The 24815-nt window shown below is 39.9% G+C and overlaps 1 long non-coding RNA gene and 1 pseudogene across 1 annotated transcript; one reads left to right on the forward strand and one right to left on the reverse strand.

The window, feature by feature from the left end:
- Positions 1-17532: 17532 nt before the first annotated feature.
- LOC110625686 lies at positions 17533-20325 on the reverse strand (annotated as a pseudogene).
- A 3040-nt stretch (positions 20326-23365) lies between these two features.
- LOC122725101 lies at positions 23366-24578 on the forward strand. Its single transcript, XR_006352521.1, has 2 exons — positions 23366-23751; positions 24309-24578. It is a non-coding gene; the product is annotated as an uncharacterized LOC122725101 (long non-coding RNA).
- Positions 24579-24815: the final 237 nt, after the last annotated feature.

Below are 24815 nucleotides of genomic sequence, written 5' to 3' on the forward strand. Positions count from 1 at the left end.
AACGGCATTATTAGGAACTCATAATGCCCATATCTGGTCCTGAAAGCGGTCTTGGGTACATCCTCTTCCCTGATTCTCAACTGATGGTATCCGGACCTCAGATCTATCTTAGAGAAACAACCTGCTCCTGCCAGCTGGTCGAATAGATCATCGATCCTGGGTAGAGGATACTTGTTCTTGGTAGTAACTTTGTTCAACTGCCTGTAGTCGATACAAAGTCTAAGAGATCCATCCTTCTTCCTGACGAACAATATTGGAGCACCCCAAGGTGAGGTACTCGGGCGGATGAAACCCTTGTCTACCAACTCCTGTAACTGCTCTTTCAACTCTCTCAGCTCTGCCGGTGCCATCCTGTAGGGAGGAATAGAGATCGGTCTGGTACCAGGCATCAACTCTATCTCGAACTCTATTTCCCTATCAGGTGGTAATCCTGGAAGCTCTTCAGGAAACACATCTGGGAACTCTCTAACAACTGGTACTGAGGACGGTTCCCTAACCTGACTGTCTAGCTCTCTCACATGAGCTAGGAACCCCTGACAACCCCTCCTCAACAACCTACGAGCCAGAAGGGCTGATATCAAACCTCTAGGTGTCCCCCTCCTATCTCCTCTGAAGACACACTCTGACCCATCCTGGTCTCTGAAACTGACTACCTTGTCCCTGCAGTTAAAGGTAGCACTGAATGTAGATAGCCAATCCATCCCTAGAATGACATCAAAATCTGTCAACTCTAGAACCACAAGGTCAGCTGAAAGGTATCTACTCTCTATACACACTGGACTAAACCGACAGACCGACTCTGCCAATGATGGGTCACATTTGGGTCCACTAACCCAAAGAGGACACTCTAACTCGGAGACTATCAAACCCAATCTCTCTGCGGCTCTAGAAGCAATGAAAGAGTGAGAAGCACCGGGGTCCATCAAAACATACACCTCTGAACACCTAATGATGAGATTACCTGACACCACTGTGTTCGAAGTGTCTGCCTCTTGCTGAGTCATGGTGAAAATCCGTGCTGGGGCTGACGGACCTGCACCTCGAAAACCCATCAGTGATGAAGAGGCTGACCCTCTTCCTCTTCCTCTGCCACTGCTCTGAGGTACGGCTGAAGCTGCTGGCTGTGCTACACTGCCTGAGGTCATCTGCTGGGATGGTGCCATTAAGGTCGCCTGAGGACATGCTCGTGCAATATGTCCCTCCTGCCCACATCTATAGCAGGCTGTAGATCCCAGCCGACAAACTCCTCCGTGCGGTCTCCCACATCTCTTGCATACTGGACTGTCTGCGCCAGAGCTGGAGCCAATACCCATTCCCAGACCAGATCTAACTCTGCTCCAGAACTTTCCTCTTTTAGACTTGAACTTCTCTCCCTTTTTGCTGCTAGAAACTGCTGTACTGGGGGCCTTGGAACCTGAAGACTGTGCCACCTGCTGCTTCACTGTTCCCTGTATGATGGCACTCGCCTCCATCTTTCTGGCTGCATCCACAATGGAGTGGAAACTCTCTTTTTCTGCTGGAAGGGTCAAGGAGAAATACCTGGGATGAAGCCTTGTGGCATATCTCCTTGCCTTCTTCTGGTCAGTATCATAAGTCTGACCCACAAACAGTAATAATTCCAGGAACTTATCTGTATATTCATCCACGCTCATCTCCTCTGTCTGTCTCAATTGTTCAAACTCTGCAACTTTCCTCTCTCTGGAACTGTCAGGAAAAGCTCACCCAGCAAACTCATTGGCGAACTCTTCCCAAGTCATACCGTCTATTCTGGGGTCCACATAGTTTTTGAACCATTCTCTTGCTTTCTTACACTTTAATGTGAACCCTGCCATCTCAATGGCTCTGCTATCATCTGCTCCCAACTCACTAGTTATCATTCTGACTGCACTGAGATACTCAAAGGGATCATCTCCCGTATTAAATTTAGGAGCATCCAACTTTAAGTACTCTGTCATCTTCACTTTACTTCCCCCTGAAGAACTGGGTTGCTGTACTTCAACAACAGGGGCTGCTAGTTCAGGTGGTGGTGGAGGTGTTGTTTCTCTAGATTTAGGGTGTGCTGGACTTGGATGAAAAGGTGGGGGTGGATACATATGATATGGTGGGTAAGAAGAAGGATAAGGCATATAGGGCATATAGGGTGGATATGGGGCGAAGCTGGAGTAATCCGACGTACCTCCCATCGGATACCCGGGGCCCTGTGGAAAGGGTGGATAACCAAACCCCGAGGCCTGAGCGCCTCCCTGGGACTCCCCCATACCTTCTTCAGACCTTCCCACACCCATACTTTCATCTCCACTCTGATCAACATCCATAGCCTCTCTTTCTTCCTCTGACCTTCCTCCTCTATCTACTCCTCTTCTGCTCTCGTCAGAAGACCTTCTAGGGTCTCGTGACGTTCCTTCCCTGCTTGACCTGTGAGATCTTGCCCTTGGCAATGCAGGAGGACGAGCAGCTGTACCCTCACTTTCTAGTGGGACTCCAGTCAATCTTGCGGATCGACGAGTTCCTCGCATCTTAACTCTCTGAAAAACAGCACATAACATAAAACATCAGCAACATATAGTCCATGTGAAAACACATGAACCCTCAAGCATACATCACATATAAACAATGCACATGCATGAATCATGGCATTCCACATCATCATATAGGCAGGACTGACATCCTATCCTAGTGGACATGTTTTCCTATTGTGCTTGACCAATTATAACCTCTATGAGCCCGACTCTATCTATATAGGTCCAACCATGTGAACCTAGTGCTCTGATACCAATCTGTAACAGCCCGAAAATCGAACTACTACCGACGCTAGGATCCAAATCGGCTTAAAGCCGCCGGGACCCGTAGCAAGCCTGCTGTGAACTCTATGTACCTGTGAAATCCCATACATGATCAAACATTTTCTGTAAAAATTAAAACTGTTCTCTGTTCCAAGGCTCAACCTGTGCATACTCTATCTCTGTACTGTAAAACCCCTGCCAGAGCTCTCATCTTGGCTCTAGGCGGGTCATACTCATATACTGTTAAGCCTGGATCTTCATACATATACAATAAAATCATTTTCATAAACAGACCATGTATATACAAAAGGGATTACAACTCTTATAAGTCAAGCACAATTCTATACACTGTACAATATAAACTATCTCTTTACAATTACATGTCCACACTAGCTATTACATAACTCTTCTTGTACCCTGCTAACTTCCCTCTGAACTCTGAACCTGCAAAACTGGGGTTAAGGGAGAGGGGTGAGCTATACTAGCCCAGTGAGTAGAACATGTAATAAAACAAGTGATAAATCATGCTCTCATGGAATGCATCACATCACAAGTAATCACCCAGCTCAGATGGACTGACTCAAAATTCCCTCTACTCTGTGCCCGGCCCGCGAAGGAGCTCCTAAGGTCTTTATTATGCAATCAATAGTACCGAAGTACACTGTGCCCGACCCCTCTCAGAGGCTCCTCAGGACTTTACTGTGCCCGGCCCTCGATGGGGCTCCTCAGGTCTTTACTGTGAGGGCTAATGAGCCATCCTATGTCTATCTCACAACAATACAATGTACAAGGAACAGTGCCAAGTACATGGAACGATGCAATGCGTCATATTCGTGTACACTAATGCAGTCAACCTATTGCATAATCATGGTGCATGAAACATGATAAAAATATTCATTTCTCATATTAAAACATTAAGTTTAGTTCCACTCACCTCTGGCTGACTCTGTACTGACTCTGCAGGTTCTGAAGCAGTGCTCACTGCTGACCTCCCTGATTCCTCTGGTCCGTTCCTACACAGGTGGACTCAAATGAGGGACCAAACTAACTCAAGAACATCTCTAAAAACTCCCCCAAAAGCCTTCCAAAAGATTCTAAAATAATCACATAAAACATGCAAAAGAAGGCTGGACAGGGTACTTTCGGCGGCAAGTTCGGCGACCGAAACCCCCCTCCAGAGATGAAACTCATGCATGTTCGGCAGCACCTTCGGCGGCCGAAAGTCTCGTCCAGAGACGAAACTCATGCACTTTCGGCGACCGAACTTCCTCTTTCGGCGGCCGAAAGTCTCTTCCTAAACCGAAAGCCTAGCTTTTGGGGGCAAGCTTTGGCAGCCGAAACTGCCTCCACAAGGGTTCGGCGGCCGAACCTGGCTTTGCCCTATTGGGCAGAGACCAACTCTGTTTCATGCAAAACTCACCCAAAACTTACCCAACATGCATATCAACTACTCCCAACTAGCACATACCATATATCATGCATAAAGAGGTCCAAAACTATCCTAAAACCTCAACAAACATATCAGACAACACTTAAACATGCTTGTACACAAAAATCTCCAAAAACCTCACCAAAACCTAATCATGCATACTACCCATAAAACTTCCATAAAACCTTCAAAAATCAAGAAAGGAAGTTCAGGATCTTCACTTACCTCTTCCAAACAAGAGAATAAACGATCCAAACATGGAGATATGGAGAAATCCTCTCCCAAAGCTCCAAGCTTCCAAACTTGCTGTTTTTGCTCAAAACCTTCAAAAATCAAAAAAACTTCTCAAACTTTGAAAGATCTGAAGAAAACATGAAGATCACCCAAGGAAGATCATGGTCTAACCTCTGTGAATGGGAACGGAAAGAAAATCTTATCCTTTCCACCGACCTTTGGCCTTTTATAGTTGGCTGGCCAGACCAACTACGGCGGCCGAACATCCTCCCGAAACCATGCAACGTTCGGCGGCCGAAACTGACCTTCGGCGGCCGAACCTTGCTGAATTCCCTTGGTTCTTTTCCTTTCAAAAACTCATTTCCCTAAACACTTTAACACATTAAAAACTCTTAAAAACATGTAAAAACATAACCCGAACCCTTCTAGGGCATTCCGACATCTGAAATCCACCGGACTACAGGAATTCCGATGACGGACTCTAGCCGAGTATTACATGCATGTTTAGGCTAGTTGTAAAAATGTTAGGGTTTATGTTTGGTTATTGATAAATGTATGCTTAATGTGATGTTTGTTGGGGTATAGGCTAGTTTTATGCCCCTATATGCTTGGAAATGTGTTTATGCATATTTTAGTATGGTTTGTTGCATGTTGGGAAGTTGGGATGGCTGAGTATGGGATGGCTGAATTGGGTTCTACCACTCATAAGGATCCAGGTTCGGCCGCGGGACCTGCCAGGGAAGGCAGTTTAGGCCGCCTAAACTCGCCCCCAAAAGTTTGGACTTTCGGCTCTAGAGGGGAGTTTCGGCCGCCGAACCTGCACCCGAAAGTGGGTGACTTTCGGCTCTGGAAGGACTTTCGGCTGCCGAACCGTTCCCCCGAAAGTGCCTGACTTTCGGCTCTGGAGGGACTTTCGGCCGCCGAATCTACCGCCGAAAGTGCCATGTCCAACCTTCCTTTGCATGTTTTCTATGAATGTTTTATGATGTTTTAGGGGGTTTTTGGGGAGATGTTTAATGTTAGAGTATGTTTGGTCCCTCATTTGAGTCCACCTCTGTAGGATCAGACTCGAGGAACCGAGGAGTTCAGCAGTGAGATAGCTGCTTCAGAGTCAGTCCAGTATCTGCCAGAGGTGAGTAGAACAGAACTACTTTCTATTTTAAAAGTAATTAAACTCCTAAGCATGTTCATGCATCACGATTGCCATGTTTATAGGTTGTTGCATTAGAATTCACGAATATGATGCATTGCATAATATGATGTTGATGTGGATGGTCATTGGATGATCCATTAGTCCTCGATATGATATGCTATGATATGTTACAGAAAGACCAGGGTTGCCCATTCTACGCTCCTGGTACAGTTGGACATGTTATGTTATGTTTAAGAGGAAGTCCTGAGGAGCTCCGTCGAGGGCCGATCATTTATTGGATATGTAGAGGGTTATTGGTGACAATACCATCTTAAGGTGATTTACTTGTGTTGTGATGCATTTCATAAAAGCATGTGATATTTAAATTGTTTTATTGTTCTGCTCACTGGGCTTTAGTAGCTCACCCCTCTCCCTAACCCCCAGGTTTGCAGGTTCAGGATAGATCGGGAAGTCGTCAAGGGTAAAAGCTGTATTATTGTAATAGATTAGTAGTGGACATGATATGTAAATTAATGTAATGTAATGTAAGGTATTGTTCAGTGTTGTATTGAGGATTAATATTGTGCTTGGCCCTAATGTATGGTAAATCCCTTTTTGTACATGATCTTATGTTAATGTTTTAATGATGATTTATGTTGAACCAGACTTGACATATGTTATGTTGCCCCACTAGAGTATTTGATGAGAGCTTTAGTGTGGGGTTTTATGTTTACAGTATGGTGCATGCTCAAGTCAAACTTGGTATATGGAAAGTTTAAAGTTTTTATTAAAATGTATGATCATGTATGAGATTTTATCAGGTGTACAGGTTGTATAGTAGGCTTGCTACGGGTCCCGGCGACCTTAAGTCGATTTGGATCCTAGCGCCGGTAGCGGTCCGGTTTCCGGATCGTTACATTAACAAAACTATATGCATCTACCAATACTTGCCTTACCTCGTACCGATTCAGGAGGATCATAACTGTAATGACCCCAAAATGGACCGTCACCGGCGCTAGGATTCAGGTCGGCTTAAGGCCGCCAGAACCCGTAGCAAGCCTACTATACTCTCTGTGTACCTGTAAATCTCATACATGATCATACATTTTATATGAGAATAAAAACTCTTTTCTCTGTACCAAGGCTTAACCTGTGCATGCACTATCACTGTACTCAATACTCTGTACCCTGTTCCCCTGACTAGAGCTTGCTCTAGATGGGTTATCTCGTATCTGTTAAGCCTGGTTTTTCACATACGTTGTAAAACATATACATATACAGATCATGTACCCAAACCAAAGAATTACAACACAAAACATTACTAAGTCAAGCACAATTCTAACTGAATATACATCTCATTATAAATACATGTCCACTCTAAACTATTACAAGTCTCAGTTTCTCTTTCTGAACTCTTCTGGACTTTCCCTCTGTACACTGTACACTGAATCCTGCAAGACTGGGATTAAGGGAGTGGGATGAGCTCTATAGCCCAGTGAGTAGAATAATAAAATCAGTCATAACATATGATCTTATGGAATGCGTCATAACACAGACAAGCCACATCAAGAGTAAACCTATCACCACATAGCCTCAGTAACTTCCGTGCCAGGGCGTAGAATCGAGCACCTGGTCTTCCTGTCATATATGTATATGTGTATAACACCTCTGTACTTACCATTGTCAGGGCGTAGTCAAAGGCTCCTGGTCTTTACTATACCTGCCAGGGCGTAGTCAAAGGCTCCTGGTCTTAACTCAGAGACTATTGGATCATTCAGCATTTACTCACACCAACAATTAACAATGCAATGCAACATATTCGTGAATACTAATGCAGTCAACCTATTTGCATAATCATGATGCATGAAATATGCTAAAACATTCCATTGTTTCATTAAAAGTACTAAGTTTAGTTCCACTCACCTCTGGCTCTGGACTGACTCTGCAGGTTCAGTAAACTCTGGAGCAGTACTCACTGCTGCTCTCTCTGGTTCCTCTGGTCTGTATAACCACATAAAGACTTAAATGAGGGACCAAACTACCGTAAAATAACTCTATTGAACTAACCAAGAATCCCCTTAATCTTACTCTAAAGCTCATGCAAAACATACAAAAGAAAAGCTGGACAGAACACTTTCGGCGGCAGGTTCGGCGGCCGAATCCCCCAAACAGAGCCGAACATGCAAAAACACTCGGGGCAAGCTGTGGCAACCAAGCCACCATGCAAGGGGTTCGGCGGCCGAATGAACCTTCGGCTGCCGAACCTGAGTTCATCCAGAACTCAGCTTCAACGGTAAACCATCTCCTTCTTCCCTTCAACTTCTCAAACCATGCAAACTTCACCTCCTCAACATACATATCCTCATGTATATGGTGACAGGGGTCCAAAACTCTCTCATAACCCCAAACACCAAATCAAACATAACACATAAACATGTATACATGCCTAAATCAACAAAACTACCATTAATAACCTAAGCATGCATCTCTTTCCTTTAACCCCATAAAACCTTCAGAAAACATATAAACAGGTTCTAGATCTTCCCTTACCTCTGTAAACAAGAAGATGCACGTACTGAACAAGGGAAACGGATCAACTTCTCTTCAAACTCTCAAAACCTCAAAAACGTAGCTTGAGTTTCTCTCAACTTTCAACACCTTTGCACACACCTCAACCTTCTGTGTGATCAACCAAAACATATACAGATGAGTCATACGAGACGTGGCCTATTCCATGGCAAGAATCTGAGGCCAACACCTGTCAAAATACATGACTCAGCTGACCAGCCAACTCAGCTTCGGCTGCCCAATCGCATGCAAAACCATGCAACATTCGGGGGCCGAACTTACCTTCGGAAATCGAACCTTGAGCACTTTCGGCGGCCGAACTTACCTTCGGCGGCCGAACTTGGCTCAACTGCCTTAGGTCATTTCAACTCAAAACTCACTTCCATTAACCTTAAAACATCAACACACATCACACCACTTAGTAAAACATAAATCCTACCTTTTTTATAGAATTCCGACACCCCGGATTCCACCAGACAATAGGAATTCCGGTGCCGGACTCTAGCCGGGTATTACATTCTCCCCCCCTTAAGAACATTCGTCCTCGGATGTTCCTAAAACACACAAATAAAGGAGGAAACTCACCTCAAAACAGATGTGGATACTGCTGGAGCATAGACTCCCGCGTCTCCCACGTGCACTCTTCTAGGTTATGGTGGTTCCACAAAACTTTCACCATCGGAATCTCCTTGTTCCTTAGCTGTCTGATCTGTGTGTCCAGAATCCGTACTGGCTGCTCTACATAAGTGAGATCCCCTAGAATCTCCACATCAGGCTCACTAATAACCTGATCAGGATCTGACACAAATTTCCGTAGCATAGAAACATGAAACACCGGGTGAATCCTCTCCATAGAAGTAGGTAAATCTAGCTTATATGATACATTTCCGATCCTCTGTAAAATCTCAAAGGGTCCAATGTATCGTGGAGCTAACTTACCTTTCTTCCCAAAACGAACCACTCCTTTCCTTGGAGACACTTTTAGCAATACCCAATCTCCCTCCTGAAACTCTAACAGTTTTCTGCGAATATCTGCGTAGCTTTTCTGTCTACTCTGTGCTATTCTGATTCTCTCTCTGATTACTGGCACTGTTTTACTGGTAATTTCTATCAACTCTGGTCCGGCAAGAGCTTTCTCTCCTACCTCTTCCCAGCAAACAGGTGATCTACACTTCCTCCCATATAATGCTTCATAAGGAGCCATCCCAATGCTAGCATGATGACTATTATTGTAGGCAAACTCCACCAAAGGTAGATGCTGCCTCCAAGAACCGCCAAAGTCTAGCACACACATTCTGAGCATATCCTCTATGGTCTAGATGGTCCTCTCTGACTGTCCATCAGTCTGTGGGTGAAAAGCAGTACTAAAATCTAATCTCGTGCCCAACGCACTCTGTAGACTTCGCCAAAATCTGGAGGTGAACTGTGGTCCTCTGTCTGAAACTATAGACACTGGGACTCCATGCAGTTTCACTATCTCATCCAAATAAACTTGTGCCAACTTATCCACAGAATAGTTACTCCGAATTGGAATGAAATGAGCAGATTTCGTGAGTCTGTCCACAATCACCCATATAGAATCTATCCTGGTGGATGTTGCCGGTAAGCCCACTACGAAATCCATAGCTATGTTCTCCCATTTCCATTCTGGAATCGGCAGTGGGTTAAGCATTCCAGCCGGCTTCTGATGTTCTAACTTCACCCTCTGACAAGTCTCACAAGTTGTTACAAACTGCGCCACTTCCTTTTTCATGGCTGGCCACCAATACACTCTCTTTAGGTCTCGATACATCTTGGTGGCTCCTGGGTGAACACTATACCTTGCATTATGAGCTTCCCTCATAATGTCTTCCTTCAGACTGCTATTATCTGGGACACAAATTCGACTTCCAAAATGAAGGATCCCTTTGCTGTCAAATCTGAACTCTGCACTGTTGCCTGACTGAACAGTCCTGGCAATTTTCATCAACTCAGGGTCCTCGTGCTGTCTCTATGCTATCTGCTCCAGAAACACTGGTGTCACTCTCATCTGTGCTATCAACGCACCTGTACCAGACAACGCTAACTGTAACCCCTCATCGATGAGCTTGGAAAGCTCCATCACCACTGGTCTCCGCTCTGCTGCTATATGAGATAAACTGCCTAGTGACTTCCGACTTAAGGCGTCTGCCACAACATTCGCCTTACCCGGATGATACTGGATCTTACAATCATAATCACTAAGCAATTCTACCCATCTTCTCTGCCTCAAATTCAGTTCTCTCTGGCTCAAGATGTATTGTAAACTCTTGTGATCAGTAAAGATCTCGCATTTAACCCCGTAGAGGTAATGCCTCCACATCTTGAGTGCAAAGATAACTGCTGCCATCTCAAGGTCATGGGTGGGGTAATTCAGCTCGTGCTTCTTTAACTGTCTAGAAGCATAAGCAATCACCCTATCCTGCTGCATCAGAACACAACCCAATCCCACTCGAGACGCATCACAGAACACTGTGAAATCCTTGTCACTAACAGGCAGAGCTAGCACTGGTGCTATAGTCAATCTCCTCTTGAGCTCCTCAAAGCTCTCTTCACACTGGTCTGACCAGATAAACTTCTGGTTCTTCTGAGTCAGTTTGGTCATAGGAGCTGCTATCTTTGAGAAATCCTGTACGAACCTCCTGTAGTAACCTGCCAGTCCCAGAAAGCTTTTAATCTCAGTCACTGTAGTAGGTCTGGGCCAGTTAGCTACAGCCTCAACCTTCCTGGGGTCTACCTCAATCCCATCTGCTGATACCACATGTCCCAAGAAGGAAATGCTCCTCAACCAAAATTCACACTTAGAGAACTTGGCATACAAACCATGCTCTCTCAGTGTCTGCAGAACTATCCGCAGATGATGGGCATGCTCTTCTGCATTTCTGGAATACACTAAGATGTCATCAATAAAAACAATCACAAAGTGATCCAGAAACTCGCTGAAAACTCTATTCATGAGATCCATGAATGCTGCAGGGGCATTAGTCAACCCGAACGGCATCACTAAGAACTCATAGTGCCCATATCTGGTTCTGAATGCTGTCTTAGGCACATCTGTCTCTCTGACTCTCAACTGATGATACCCGGATCTCAGATCTATTTTAGAGAAACAACCTGCTCCAGCTAGCTGGTCAAATAGATCATCAATCCTAGGCAGAGGATATCTATTCTTGGTAGTGACCTTGTTTAACTGTCTGTAGTCAATACAAAGTCTGAGGGATCCATCCTTCTTTCTAACAAATAGTACTGGCGCACCCCAAGGTGAGGTACTAGGGCGGATGAAACCCTTATCTACCAAGTCCTGTAACTGCTCTTTTAACTCTTTTAACTCTGCTGGCGCCATCCTGTAGGGAGGAATAGAGATAGGTCTGGTATCAGGCAGCAATTCTATTTCAAACTCTATCTCCCTACCAGGTGGTAGTCCTGGAAGTTCGTCTGGGAAAACATCAAGAAACTCTCGAACTACTGGTACTGCGGCTGGTTCCCTAACCTGACTGTCTAGCTCTCTCACATGAGCTAGAAACCCCTGACAACCCCTCCTAAGCAAACGACGAGCCTGAAGGGCTGAAATCATACCTCTGGGTGTACCTCTCCTGTCTCCTCTGAAGACACACTCTGACCCATCCTGGTCTCTGAGACTCACTATCTTCTCTCTACAGTCCAAAGTAGCACTATATGCAGATAGCCAATCCATCCCTAGAATGACATCAAAATCTGTCAAGTCTAGAACCACAAGGTCAGCTGGAAGGCATCTACCCTCTATGAATACTGGACTGAAACGACAGACTGACACTGCCACTGATGGGTCACATCTAGGTCCACTGACCCAGAGAGGATACTCTAACTCAGAACTGATCAAACCCAATCTCTCTATGGCTCTCGAAGCAATAAAGGAATGAGAAGCACCGGGGTCCATCAAAGCATACACATCTGAACACCCAATGATGAGATTACCTGACACCACTGTGTTCGACATGTTAGCCTCCTCCTGAGTCATGGTGAAAATTCGTGCTGGGGCTACAGGATTTCCAGCTCGGGAACCTGCTGCTGAAGTAGAGGCTGCCCCTCTCCCTCTACCTCTACCACTACCCTGAGGCATAGCTGAAGCTGCTGGCTGCCCTACTGGCTGTGCTACACTGCCTGAACTCATCTGCTGGGAAGGTGCCACAAAAGTCACCTGAGGACACTCTCGAGCAATATGCCCTTCCTGTCCACATCTAAAACAAGCTGTAGATCCCAACTGACAAGTTCCTCTGTGTGGTCTCCCACATCTCCTACATGCTGGAACAGCTGTGCCAGAGCTTGAGCCACTACCCATTCCCAGACCTGACTTGACTTTACTCCAGAACCCTTTCCTTGTTCCTCTCGCTCTATCCCATCTCTTACTGCCTGTAGAACCTGAACTGGGGGCCTTAGAACCCGAAGCTTGTGCCTTTGACTGTTTCTGAATATTGGCACTAGCTTCCATCTTCCTGGCTGCATCTATAATAGAGTGAAAACTCTCCTTTTCTGCTGGAAGGATCAAAGAAGAATACCTAGGATGAAGTCTCATGGTATATCTCCTCGCCTTCTTCTGATCAGTATCATAGGCCTGACCCACGTACTGAAGCAGATCCAGGAACTTATCTGTGAACTCATCAACAGTCATCTCATCTGTTTGTCTCAACTGTTCAAACTCAATTATCTTCATCTCCCTGGAACTATCAGGAAAAGCCCACCCTGCAAACTCATTCGCGAACTCTCCCCACGACATACTGTTCATTCTGGGCTCTATATAGTTCTTAAACCATTCTCGAGCCTTCTTACACTTCAGTGTAAATCCTGCCATCTCTATGGCTCTACTGTCATCTGTACCCAACTCATCAGTGATCATCTTCACAAATCTCAGGTACTCAAATGGATCATCTCCTGTGTTAAACTTAGGAGCATCCAATTTAAGGTACTCAGTCATCTTTACCTTACTTCCAGATGAACTAGATGGAAACATTTGGGCAACAGGGGCTACTGGTTCTGTTTGTGGTGGTGGAGGTGCTGGTTCATTTATTTCTGGTGTGCTGCACTTGGATGTATAGGGGAGGGTGGATACATAGGATATGGTGGATATGATGGGTAATAGTGAGGATATGGCATATATGGCATGTATGTAGGATATGGGTCAAAGCGAGAGTACTCCGACATACCCTCCATCGGATACTCTGGATCCTGAAAAACAGCTGGATAATCAAATCCTGAGGCCTGAACACCTCCCAAAGATTCTCCCATACCTTCATCCATAGACGGATCAGTCTCCATAGCCTCCCTCTCTTCCTCTGATCTACCTCCTCTAACTATTCCTCTTCTGCTCTCGTCCACAGACCTTCTAGGGTCTATTGACATGCCTTCCCTGCTAGATCTTTGCGACCTTGCCCTTGGCAATGCAGGAGGACGAGCAGCTACTCCCTCACTATCTGATGGGACTCCAGTCAATCGAGCTGATCGACGAGTTCCTCGCATCTTAACTCTGAAAACAACACATACTATAGCATATCAGCACATAAACACATATATCTTAATATGCATCTCATAGCATCAAAAAGACAGGACTCAACATCCTATCCTAGTGGACATGATTCCTATTGTGCTTGACCAACTCTAATCTCTATGAGCCCGACACTTTCTCTATAGGTCCGATCATATGAACCTAGGGCTCTGATACCAATCTGTAACGACCCCAAAATGGACCGTCACCGGCGCTAGGATTCAGGTCGGCTTAAGGCCGCCAGAACCCGTAGCAAGCCTACTATACTCTCTGTGTACCTGTAAATCTCATACATGATCATACATTTTATATGAGAATAAAAACTCTTTTCTCTGTACCAAGGCTTAACCTGTGCATGCACTATCACTGTACTCAATACTCTGTACCCTGTTCCCCTGACTAGAGCTTGCTCTAGATGGGTTATCTCGTATCTGTTAAGCCTGGTTTTTCACATACGTTGTAAAACATATACATATACAGATCATGTACCCAAACCAAAGAATTACAACACAAAACATTACTAAGTCAAGCACAATTCTAACTGAATATACATCTCATTATAAATACATGTCCACTCTAAACTATTACAAGTCTCAGTTTCTCTTTCTGAACTCTTCTGGACTTTCCCTCTGTACACTGTACACTGAATCCTGCAAGACTGGGATTAAGGGAGTGGGATGAGCTCTATAGCCCAGTGAGTAGAATAATAAAATCAGTCATAACATATGATCTTATGGAATGCGTCATAACACAGACAAGCCACATCAAGAGTAAACCTATCACCACATAGCCTCAGTAACTTCCGTGCCAGGGCGTAGAATCGAGCACCTGGTCTTCCTGTCATATATGTATATGTGTATAACACCTCTGTACTTACCATTGCCAGGGCATAGTCAAAGGCTCCTGGTCTTTACTATACCTGCCAGGGCGTAGTCAAAGGCTCCTGGTCTTAACTCAGAGACTATTGGATCATTCAGCATTTACTCACACCAACAATTAACAATGCAATGCAACATATTCGTGAATACTAATGCAGTCAACCTATTTGCATAATCATGATGCATGAAATATGCTAAAACATTCCATTGTTTCATTAAAAGTACTAAGTTTAGTTCCACTCACCTTTGGCTCTGGACTGACTCTGCAGGTTCAGTAAACTCTGGAGCAGTACTCACTGCTGCTCTCTCTGGTTCCTCTGGTCTGTATAACCACATAAAGACTTAAATGAGGGACCAAACTACCGTAAAATAACTCTATTGAACTAACCAAGAATCCCCTTAATCTTACTCTAAAGCTCATGCAAAACATACAAAAGAAAAGCTGGACAGAACACTTTCGGCGGCAGGTTCGGCGGCCGAATCCCCCAAACAGAGCCGAACATGCAAAAACACTCGGGGCAAGCTGTGGCAACCAAGCCACCATGCAAGGGGTTCGGCGGCCGAATGAACCTTCGGCTGCCGAACCTGAGTTCATCCAGAACTCAGCTTCAACGGTAAACCATCTCCTTCTTCCCTTCAACTTCTCAAACCATGCAAACTTCACCTCCTCAACATACATATCCTCATGTATATGGTGACAGGGGTCCAAAACTCTCTCATAACCCCAAACACCAAATCAAACATAACACATAAACATGTATACATGCCTAAATCAACAAAACTACCATTAATAACCTAAGCATGCATCTCTTTCCTTTAACCCCATAAAACCTTCAGAAAACATATAAACAGGTTCTAGATCTTCCCTTACCTCTGTAAACAGGAAGATGCACGTACTGAACAAGGGAAACGGATCAACTTCTCTTCAAACTCTCAAAACCTCAAAAACGTAGCTTGAGTTTCTCTCAACTTTCAACACCTTTGCACACACCTCAACCTTCTGTGTGATCAACCAAAACATATACAGATGAGTCATACGAGACGTGGCCTATTCCATGGCAAGAATCTGAGGCCAACACCTGTCAAAATACATGACTCAGCTGACCAGCCAACTCAGCTTCGGCTGCCCAATCGCATGCAAAACCATGCAACATTCGGGGGCCGAACTTACCTTCGGAAACCGAACCTTGAGCACTTTCGGCGGCCGAACTTACCTTCGGCGGCCGAACTTGGCTCAACTGCCTTAGGTCATTTCAACTCAAAACTCACTTCCATTAACCTTAAAACATCAACACACATCACACCACTTAGTAAAACATAAATCCTACGTTTTTTATAGAATTCTGACACCCCGGATTCCACCAGACAACAAGAATTCTGGTGCCGGACTCTAGCCGGGTATTACAATAACAACCAGCAGGTCATTTTGAAAGAATCCAACCGCTTTATCAGCAGCACCGAACCTTACCTCTTACTTGGTCCTTGGTGCTTAATCAACAAAACAAGACGTCTTCTGCAACACGCTTATTTTTTCTTTACCTTTATCAGGTTCTCCCATAATAATATGTACAATTTCGACCATTTTAAAAGATAAAGATGAAAGGTTCCTTTGTTAAAGAGAGCAGGAACAAGAGACCGGTTTTAATCCAAATAAACAAAGATATAATTCAAAGAATTTCCTGACAACGAAGCCGAATGATGTTGCAGAAATTAGACTGATGATGTGGTCGGAAGGAAGCTACGCTGTGATGGATTGGACCTACAAAGAAGAGAACGTGAGGTGGTGGGTGCTCACAGCAGCCACTCTAACACTTAAGTCAGTATACTGAAGAAAAGAGAGAGAATGCAATGAATTGCTTGGAGTTTTTGTATAAGAGAATCGCGTACCTTTACCTTTGTGATTTTTCTCCTTTTATATTATAAGAAAGTGGAGATAAATATAATATTTCTCGATACTTGATAAGGGATATCGCTAGCTAATAGGTTGGTAATCCTACGATTACAGGTGTAATGGGGATGCGCGTTGGACTGTGCTTGATAACGGTAATTTTATACAGAGACTCGCCATGTCGTGAGAAGGGCGAGACTTAATGATGATCCGAGTGTTAAAGTGTTCAAATTTTTTTTTCCTCAGAATGAACCGTGTTTCCCACTTATCCTTTGCCACGTGACCTTATCTTATAGTAATAATCCATAACTTATTTTATTTTGAGCGATTATTATGTAATATCACTTATCTTCTATTATTAAGTTGTAATATCAAAAAAAGCAAATAGAGTTAATAAGATTCATGTATAATTTCTAAAAACAAAATATAAAAATAAAGTAACACTTTATAATTTTTCTTACAAATTTAAAAATTTAAAACTCACAAATAAACTATTATCATTAATAAAAAATAGAAATATATGTACACAGCTCTCTCATTCTTTGCTATTATATAAGATTTGTGAATTTACTGTTTTTTTTTAATTTTTATAAATGATTTTAATTAGAATTTAAACTTGAATCATTATAATTTTAGATACAATTCAATTGTACTATTTCTAAATAATATATTAAAAAATTTATTATCTACTCTATAAAATATAAAAAACCATTAATTGATTTACCGATTTTGAAAAATAAATTAAAAATCTCTAAAATTTTAAAAATATATAAAGCCTGTCCATTAACTTTAGTTATTAAATATTTTATATTTAGTTTATGTGTTAATATTTTATTTTTTTTATAATATTTAACGACTAAAATTTAATAAAAAGACTAATTAATAGATTTTTTAAAAATTTAAAAATGCTTTAATATATTCAAATCGAGTAATAACTAATCAGCATTTTAAACCGCATAAAATAAATAGTAATTTTTCCAAGTTTAATAACTAATCAGCGTTTTTGATTGCATAAAACAAATAGTAATTTTCCCAAGTTTGTTAAGCTGAAACACAGTGAAACACAACATAAAAATATATGTTCTTGAGCTAAAAAATTATTTCCTCACTTTCTTTGTAAAAAATGCTAGGCCCAAATGTTGAAGAGACTATTTCAACCAAGAGAGGAAATTGCAGAAGTGCAAATAAGGTGACAGGTGCACAAGCTAGTAGGCCAACTGGAATTGTGATCCATCTTACTCTATGAAACAAAACCAAGTGAAAGGCTGCAGTGAATGCTGTGAGCATGGAAGCTATTGAGAAGAATAATGCGATAAGTCCAATGCTCAATCTCATTGGCAAGGCCCTGAGAAAATCTTCTTCAGAATAGCGAGATGTGAGAACTCCCAGAAAAATCAGCAATGATGTTGAGGAAGAAAATAGTCCCAAGGCATCTGATACAGCAAAAATCATGAAAGATGTTTCTTTTAGACAAATGGGTATCCCTACATCGCTGTTGTTGCCGCCCGGTACGGTGAAAGCTGCCGCAAACACGACTGTGACGACAAGGGCCGCGACTGTTGCGCAAGATGTTGCTGTGTCCTTCATCCATTTCTCACCTTTCTCAACTAGATCTTTGTGTTCTGCAGTGAACACCATCCTTGGAGTTTGTCTATCATTGTTTTTCATTTCTTTGTATGATGGTTGGACAACTTTTTCCACTTCCTGCATAAAATTTAAGAAAGAAATCATCATGAATAAAGAAAAATAAAATCTTGAATACTATAATGCTGTTTGCAAGAGGAAATGCCATTGTAATAGATTCACTGCTATGAAAATAGATACAAGACATTGTTGCTTTATATATTCAGGTTGTATTCATAAATCAACAACAATGGTATTATATATAGTAAAAAAATTAAAATTTTCAGCAATAATTTTAAATTATTGTCATACTATTGGCTCAATAGTATTAAGGTAACAATTTACTCCAAAATCCGGTAGTGTTTGAAGAATTTATAACCTTGAACCATTGCAACTCCCTTTGCATCTGCAGAGCAGCACCAGAAATCTTGATTGATGGTTCCAGCTTCCCTGCTAAATGCAACATGTTGTTGCCCAAATCATCTGCTAATGATGCAGCAAAAATATTGTGAGTACCCATTTGATATAGCAGATTGAATATTTTTTCTTGGCGATGTTTTACAGCAAGAAGAAAAATGTTTTGTCCAGCCTTATTCCCTAGCCAAACCGTGTCAGGTTAGGACTTAATAATCTCAGTAACGAATTCTTGGATGCCTAATATTGCAGCAATTCCTGTTGGAGGTCCTAATAGATTATCAGCTTCTAAAACACTCCCCTTTAAAGCTTCAGAAATCAAGAATCTGAGTAGCTCCATTGCTTGCTTATGCATCACTTTTGTTTTCTGTATGTGCTGTAGAAATTGAAAGTGCAAGGATTCGTTTTTGTATTCATCAAAACTCCCACCTGGAGTTTCTACGTCTTTGCCTTGATGGACACTTGCTTTATCTGCAGAAGTAACTGCAAAATCTGCAGAGAAAAGGCCTAGTCAATGAGTGATCTAACTCACATGTAAATATAAGAATTAGTTGAACCTTAATTTTAAAAAATACATTAAAAATATTATACCCTTTAAATTTAGCCGTTCAGTTTTGCGCAAAAGTCTAAAAATGACTTAAATACATAGGCAGATATTTTTACACGGAGACTAACTAATAAATTTTTACATATAAATTTTTTAAAATATCGAAGTTTTAAATGTATTTTCAAAATTAAGAGTCTAACTATTGAGTTCTTCCGTATCGCGAAGATTAAACAATAAATTTCACTAAATGAAACAGATCAAGATTGCTAGACCAACAATGATAGAGAAAACGCTGAAAAAATCCAAGCCGACTTCCACTTAAGAATGCATGAGGCTTTTCAGCCAATCTGTCTAAAGCTGAAAATCCATTATAGTCTGTTTTGCGAGCTAATCCAGGGTAGCGTTTCAACACAGTAAGAGCAATGCCTGTTCATGAAAACATGAGAAGAAAATGGTTATCAACAGATCATAGCTGAATATTTGTTTAATTACACACACAAATCATGTTGAACATAACTATAAAAATCTGCAATTATCAGCAAATTTAGAAGCCTGACACCATCTTCATCTGTAAAAGGACTTGAACGAATTGGATCTTCTTCATCCTCAGTCACTAACAGAAGATACTGAACTGTATCTTCATGGGCATAAGCAGCAGCACGATGAAGTGGGGTGTCATTATCAGAGTTTCTTTCTTGAGTCAATTTTGGATTTTTGTTAACCAGAAGCTTTGCAGCTGCTGTGTTTCCAGCTATACCAGCATAGTGAAGAGGAGTATAGCCGTACTTATTTTTTATTCCAAGTTCATCTGCTGACATTCTATCTACAAGCTTCTTCACAAATTCAATGGAATGACCAGCGCTGATTGAGACATGAAGAGCAGTCTCATGTAAGCCTAAAATTTTAGCAGTTAGAGCATTTGAATCACTGTCAAAAATTCTCTTTGCTGTAATCCAATCCCCATGTAGTGCAGCTTTATACAGTGGCAAATAGTGGTTATCATTCTCATTTCCCATCTCTTGCACTCCTGTGAAGGACAAAAATTAAGTAAAAAACAAAACAAAAATCCAGAAATGAAGAAATTTTAAAGGGTACCAAGGAAATAAATCTTTATTTGTTGGCTGGGAATGCTGGAATGAGTATATTCTTGGATTAAAATGGGAGAAAGTGAAAGATCTGCACCTTTAGTTTATGCTTTTGTAGCAAGTCCTTGCTTGTTTCATTCTCATCTACCATTTCTTGCTTCCTGCAATAACAGCAAATTGAAAAAAAATAAAAATAAAGAATACACTAAGGAAGCAGAAATAGCGGTGGCTTTCACGTTAGAGCTTCGCATTCATTTGTTGACAAAGTCAAAATTGGAATTTTAATTTAAGGCATATATAATTTTTTTAGGCAAGTGGGGATAACAACTTGTGTTGAAAACAAAAGGGCATAGACTTTATAATAATGTTAATTACTTAAATATTTTTATGTGCTGTCACACCAAATTATATACTTCACATATTTAAAAAAAATAGCAAAATAGATACAAATTTTAAATTTTTTTATGAATAGTATTTATTTACATAACTATAATAAAATAATTTACGTAATCTTACCACGTACGCTGTCTCTAATTTAAATTTTAAATTTGAATATAATTACAATAAATTTTATAATTTTAGATAATTTTATCATCATTTAAAATTTTAAATTAAATTATAAAATAACGAAAAATTTTAGATTTTTCATGCAAATAACCTTTTATTTTTTGTTTAAAAAAACTAAAATGCAAATTGGGTATTGTTCAATTCTAATTAAGTAGTCAAACCAAATTAATCATTCTTTCAATTATTCTGTTATGATTTTAGTTTGGTTGATTTTAGAATTTTCATTATTTCAATTGATTTTGTTAATTTAACGTGTGAGTATATAATCCAATGATGAATAACTATTGTATAAAAGATCATTTTTTTTTTTTTACACAGATTGGTTGACTGTATTCAGAAAATTCAAATATCTCCTTTATTTTTTGAGTTGGGTCTACAACAGCTGTCTAGCTTAAACCACCTCCTCCTTTTGTCAAATGTAACTGGTGTTGGTCTTGGTTGGCTGTTAAGAGATTTGCAAGGATGTTTCAGGAGCTGCTATTTTCTTGGCAACCAAAATCTCGAATGCCAAACCCACAATGATCCTTAGCACGTCGTACACTTTCCCGAGAAACCAAAGCAAATTTTCTTTTCTCCGCAATTGAACCCCAAACAAACAGATGAATGGATTTCTCAATATCATCATAAACAGAAATTGCCAACTTAAGCAGTTTGCATAGCATATATAGTGCATGGTAGATAAAACAGACTGAAGTAAGATGACCTTGTCTGCCGGTGATAGTTGCTAAGCATTTCAGCTACTAAGTGAAGCGTTTAAAACTTCAAGGATTAAAATATAATTTTTTAAAGAATATAGAGAGAATTCATAGTACAAGCTTAGCAAATTGGGATCACAATAATTATTTGTAATTTTTTTTTATTTATTAATATTAATAGGTATGTCATATCAGATATATTGATATATTCTCGTGTTATTATGTAAACTTTTTAAAATTTTATATTGTGCCTCCATTCTTTATAGGCATTCTATATTGAGTATATGAGAATTGTGAATGGTTGTTAAAGCAGTACTATTATGAGATTCACCTACCTGCTTGGATGTGGAAGTCGTTCTATATCGATGGATTATGCCAAATTAAAATTATATATAATAGTTAGTACGAGTGTAAAGTTCACCTATTTGCTTGGAAGTAGAAGTCGTCCACAAGTCCAAACGAAACGTTCACACAAATAATGGAAAACACACAAAAATTTTAGAATATTATTTTCGAACACAAGAATAAAACCCTTCTTACCACAAGTTTTAGATGTGGAAGTCGAGTGTGAGATTCACCTACTACTTGGACGCTATAATAATTAGCACGAAACTATTAAATAACTTAAATTAATTATTTTAAATCAAATGAAAAATCATTTAAAATCAAGCGGAAAGTAGATTCAAAAATTATTTAGATCAATTTGAACCGAACTGTTTTAACTATTTTTTCGTGCAATAAAAATAGCCAATTCATTTTTATGAGTTTTTAAGTATGTTATATGCTTTCAACAATAATTATATGTATTTATATACACTAATTTTATAATATATTATATTATAATTATTATATTATGCATTTTTACACACTATTATTATTTTTATTCATCTATATTTTAGTTATAAAAAATATTAAATCACTTTATTTATATTTGTTTTTTTACAAAACTCTTGCACAGTGAATGTATGGTTTTTTTTTTCTAAAAATAAATAAATAAAAATTAATTAAAAAAATTTCAATGCAAATAGAATTGAAGAATTTTAAATTTATATAAACTCTAATTAATTAAAATAAATAAATTTAACAATAAATTAAATTTACTCTAAAATTGATTTGCATTATAAATTTAAAATAAATTACTTTTAATAAAATTTAGCTCTTATAGTAAATAATATCAAGTATCAAGGGCATTTTTGAAATTTCAATTATTTCCTCTTCCCCTTTTATATATATATATATATATATATATATACCCGTATATATATATATATATATAATTAATTAATTAATTAATTTTTTAATTAATTTGAATAAATATTAAAAGTATTATATAGTCTAAACAAAAAAAAAAAAATATTTATCCTTTTCATAACTTTCTATATGAAATGTACCATTTCTTCAAAGCAAACTGTAATTGAAGGCAGCAAAAACAAAATACTAAAATCTATAGCATGATGAACTACACGCCATTTCCAAAGCAAAATCATAGGTCAACCGGCCGGTGGTGGCTGTTCCATCGTCTACAGATTAGTTGATCGGAGGCTGGATGATCTGACTGAGAAGGGTCATGATCATTTCATTGGAAGATTCGGACGATAGGGAAGCATGGTGTTAGCTAGCTTTTCATTCAACTTGTATCGGGCCCAGCCCATAAAAAAAAAAAAAAAAAAAAAAGAGAGAGCTTTTAAGCTGTGGTTTCGGGAATGTCCCGAAACATTCCCGAAACCACAGTTTCCTTCTTCCCCCCCCCCCCCCCCCCCAGCGAAGCGAAACAGAGCTTCTGCTCTGGTTTAAAAAAAAAAAAAATTCCTTTTTCTTTAATTCAAATCTCCTCCCCTCAACCCATAAACTTCTAAGATCCTTCAGCTAGATCCTGATTAAACTTATATTCTGCTTAAAATTTCAATAATTTCTTTCAGGCTCCAAAATTGGGTAAGTGAGTTTTATTCCTTTTATTTAAATTTTTACGATATAATCTATTTTCTCTACCTTTTAATAGTGATTTTGGTGATTTGAGCATAAAAAGGTATATGTTTTAGTTAGATTTAATTAATGAGTTTTAATATTTATTTTTGGGATTTATGATTTTCATAGGTTGATTTAAATAATATTTACAGCTTATTGAGTATTTTTGTTGAGTTTGGGTATTTTTGGGAGGTCTAGCTATGTCGAAATACTGCCCAAATTTTCTTAAAAATATATATAAAAATATTTTAAAATTTCATATTTTACGTTTTATATTATTGTTTTAGAGCATTTTTATTATTTGATATATTATTTTATTTTTCTTTTAATTCTAGGAGAGGATCCAGCTTTCAGGATAGATAATAGGGGTCCTCCTGCGACCTAGGTCTTTTGTCCCAAGTATTCTGGTGAGTGGATAAATATATAACATTGATATTTTTCTTAAATTGAATTTAAAGCACAGCTGAATAAATAGCCGATTACACTCTGTATATGCACCGAACAGATAACACCTTGATGACGGGTGATTTATTTTCAGCATGATATATATTTATACTGTCTTTGGGACAGCGCTTGATATACAGACAGCCTTTGGGGCGTATGTCAGGTGGTCACCCTTTGGGGGTAGCTCTGCACATGTGTATGACCAGTATTTTATTTGCTCTTGGGCCAAATTTGTCATTATAGAGCCTAAGATGCCAGCATTGCTCTCAGGCTGTTATTATTTTATTATACCTGAGATGCCAGCATTATCTGCAGGGAACATATTATGAGTGTATGCGGATTCTATTTTTTCTCAGTTTATTTTATGTTGATGGAATTAAATTGTATTTATTCAGCTGACTTATTTTAGCTAAATATTTGGTACTATTAAGTACCTAAACTTATCTTTTCCCCTTTGTTATTTATTTATCCGCTCACTGAGTAGTTGTACTCACCCCTTATATTCCTTTTTATATTTCAGTTCCTTTTTGATGATCCGTTCAGCAGTCCTCATCTCCTAGTTTATCTTTCCTTCCACTTCATCCACTCAGAGTCTAGAGGAGGTCGGACCAATCCTAAGCCTGTTGTAATTTCTTTTTGTAATTTTGATAGATCATGTATAGATTGTACATTCCAGTGAAAAATGTTTTCGTTTATTGTAAATATTTTATCTATTGACAGGTCCAACTAGCAGGTTACATGTTTTTATATATATAAATATCAGGGGAAGTTCTGTCAGTTTTCTTGGTCATATCCATCTCTATAGTTTTGGGTTGGGTGTGACAATTTTTGGTATCAGAGCTTAGGTTTATAGATTCTGTAGACTTTCCTCGAGTCAGTATAGTAATAGAAGTCGGGGCCGTAGTGTTCGTACAGCTAGATTAGTTGATATTGGTCGACCTCATAGGGATCCTACAGTTACACCTCCACCTCTAGAAGGGGTGGCAGATCATGTTTTACTTGAGAGCGAAGAAGGGCATGAAGATTC

Source organism: Manihot esculenta, chromosome 11 (assembly GCF_001659605.2).
Source record: "Manihot esculenta cultivar AM560-2 chromosome 11, M.esculenta_v8, whole genome shotgun sequence".
Lineage (NCBI taxonomy): Eukaryota > Viridiplantae > Streptophyta > Magnoliopsida > Malpighiales > Euphorbiaceae > Manihot > Manihot esculenta.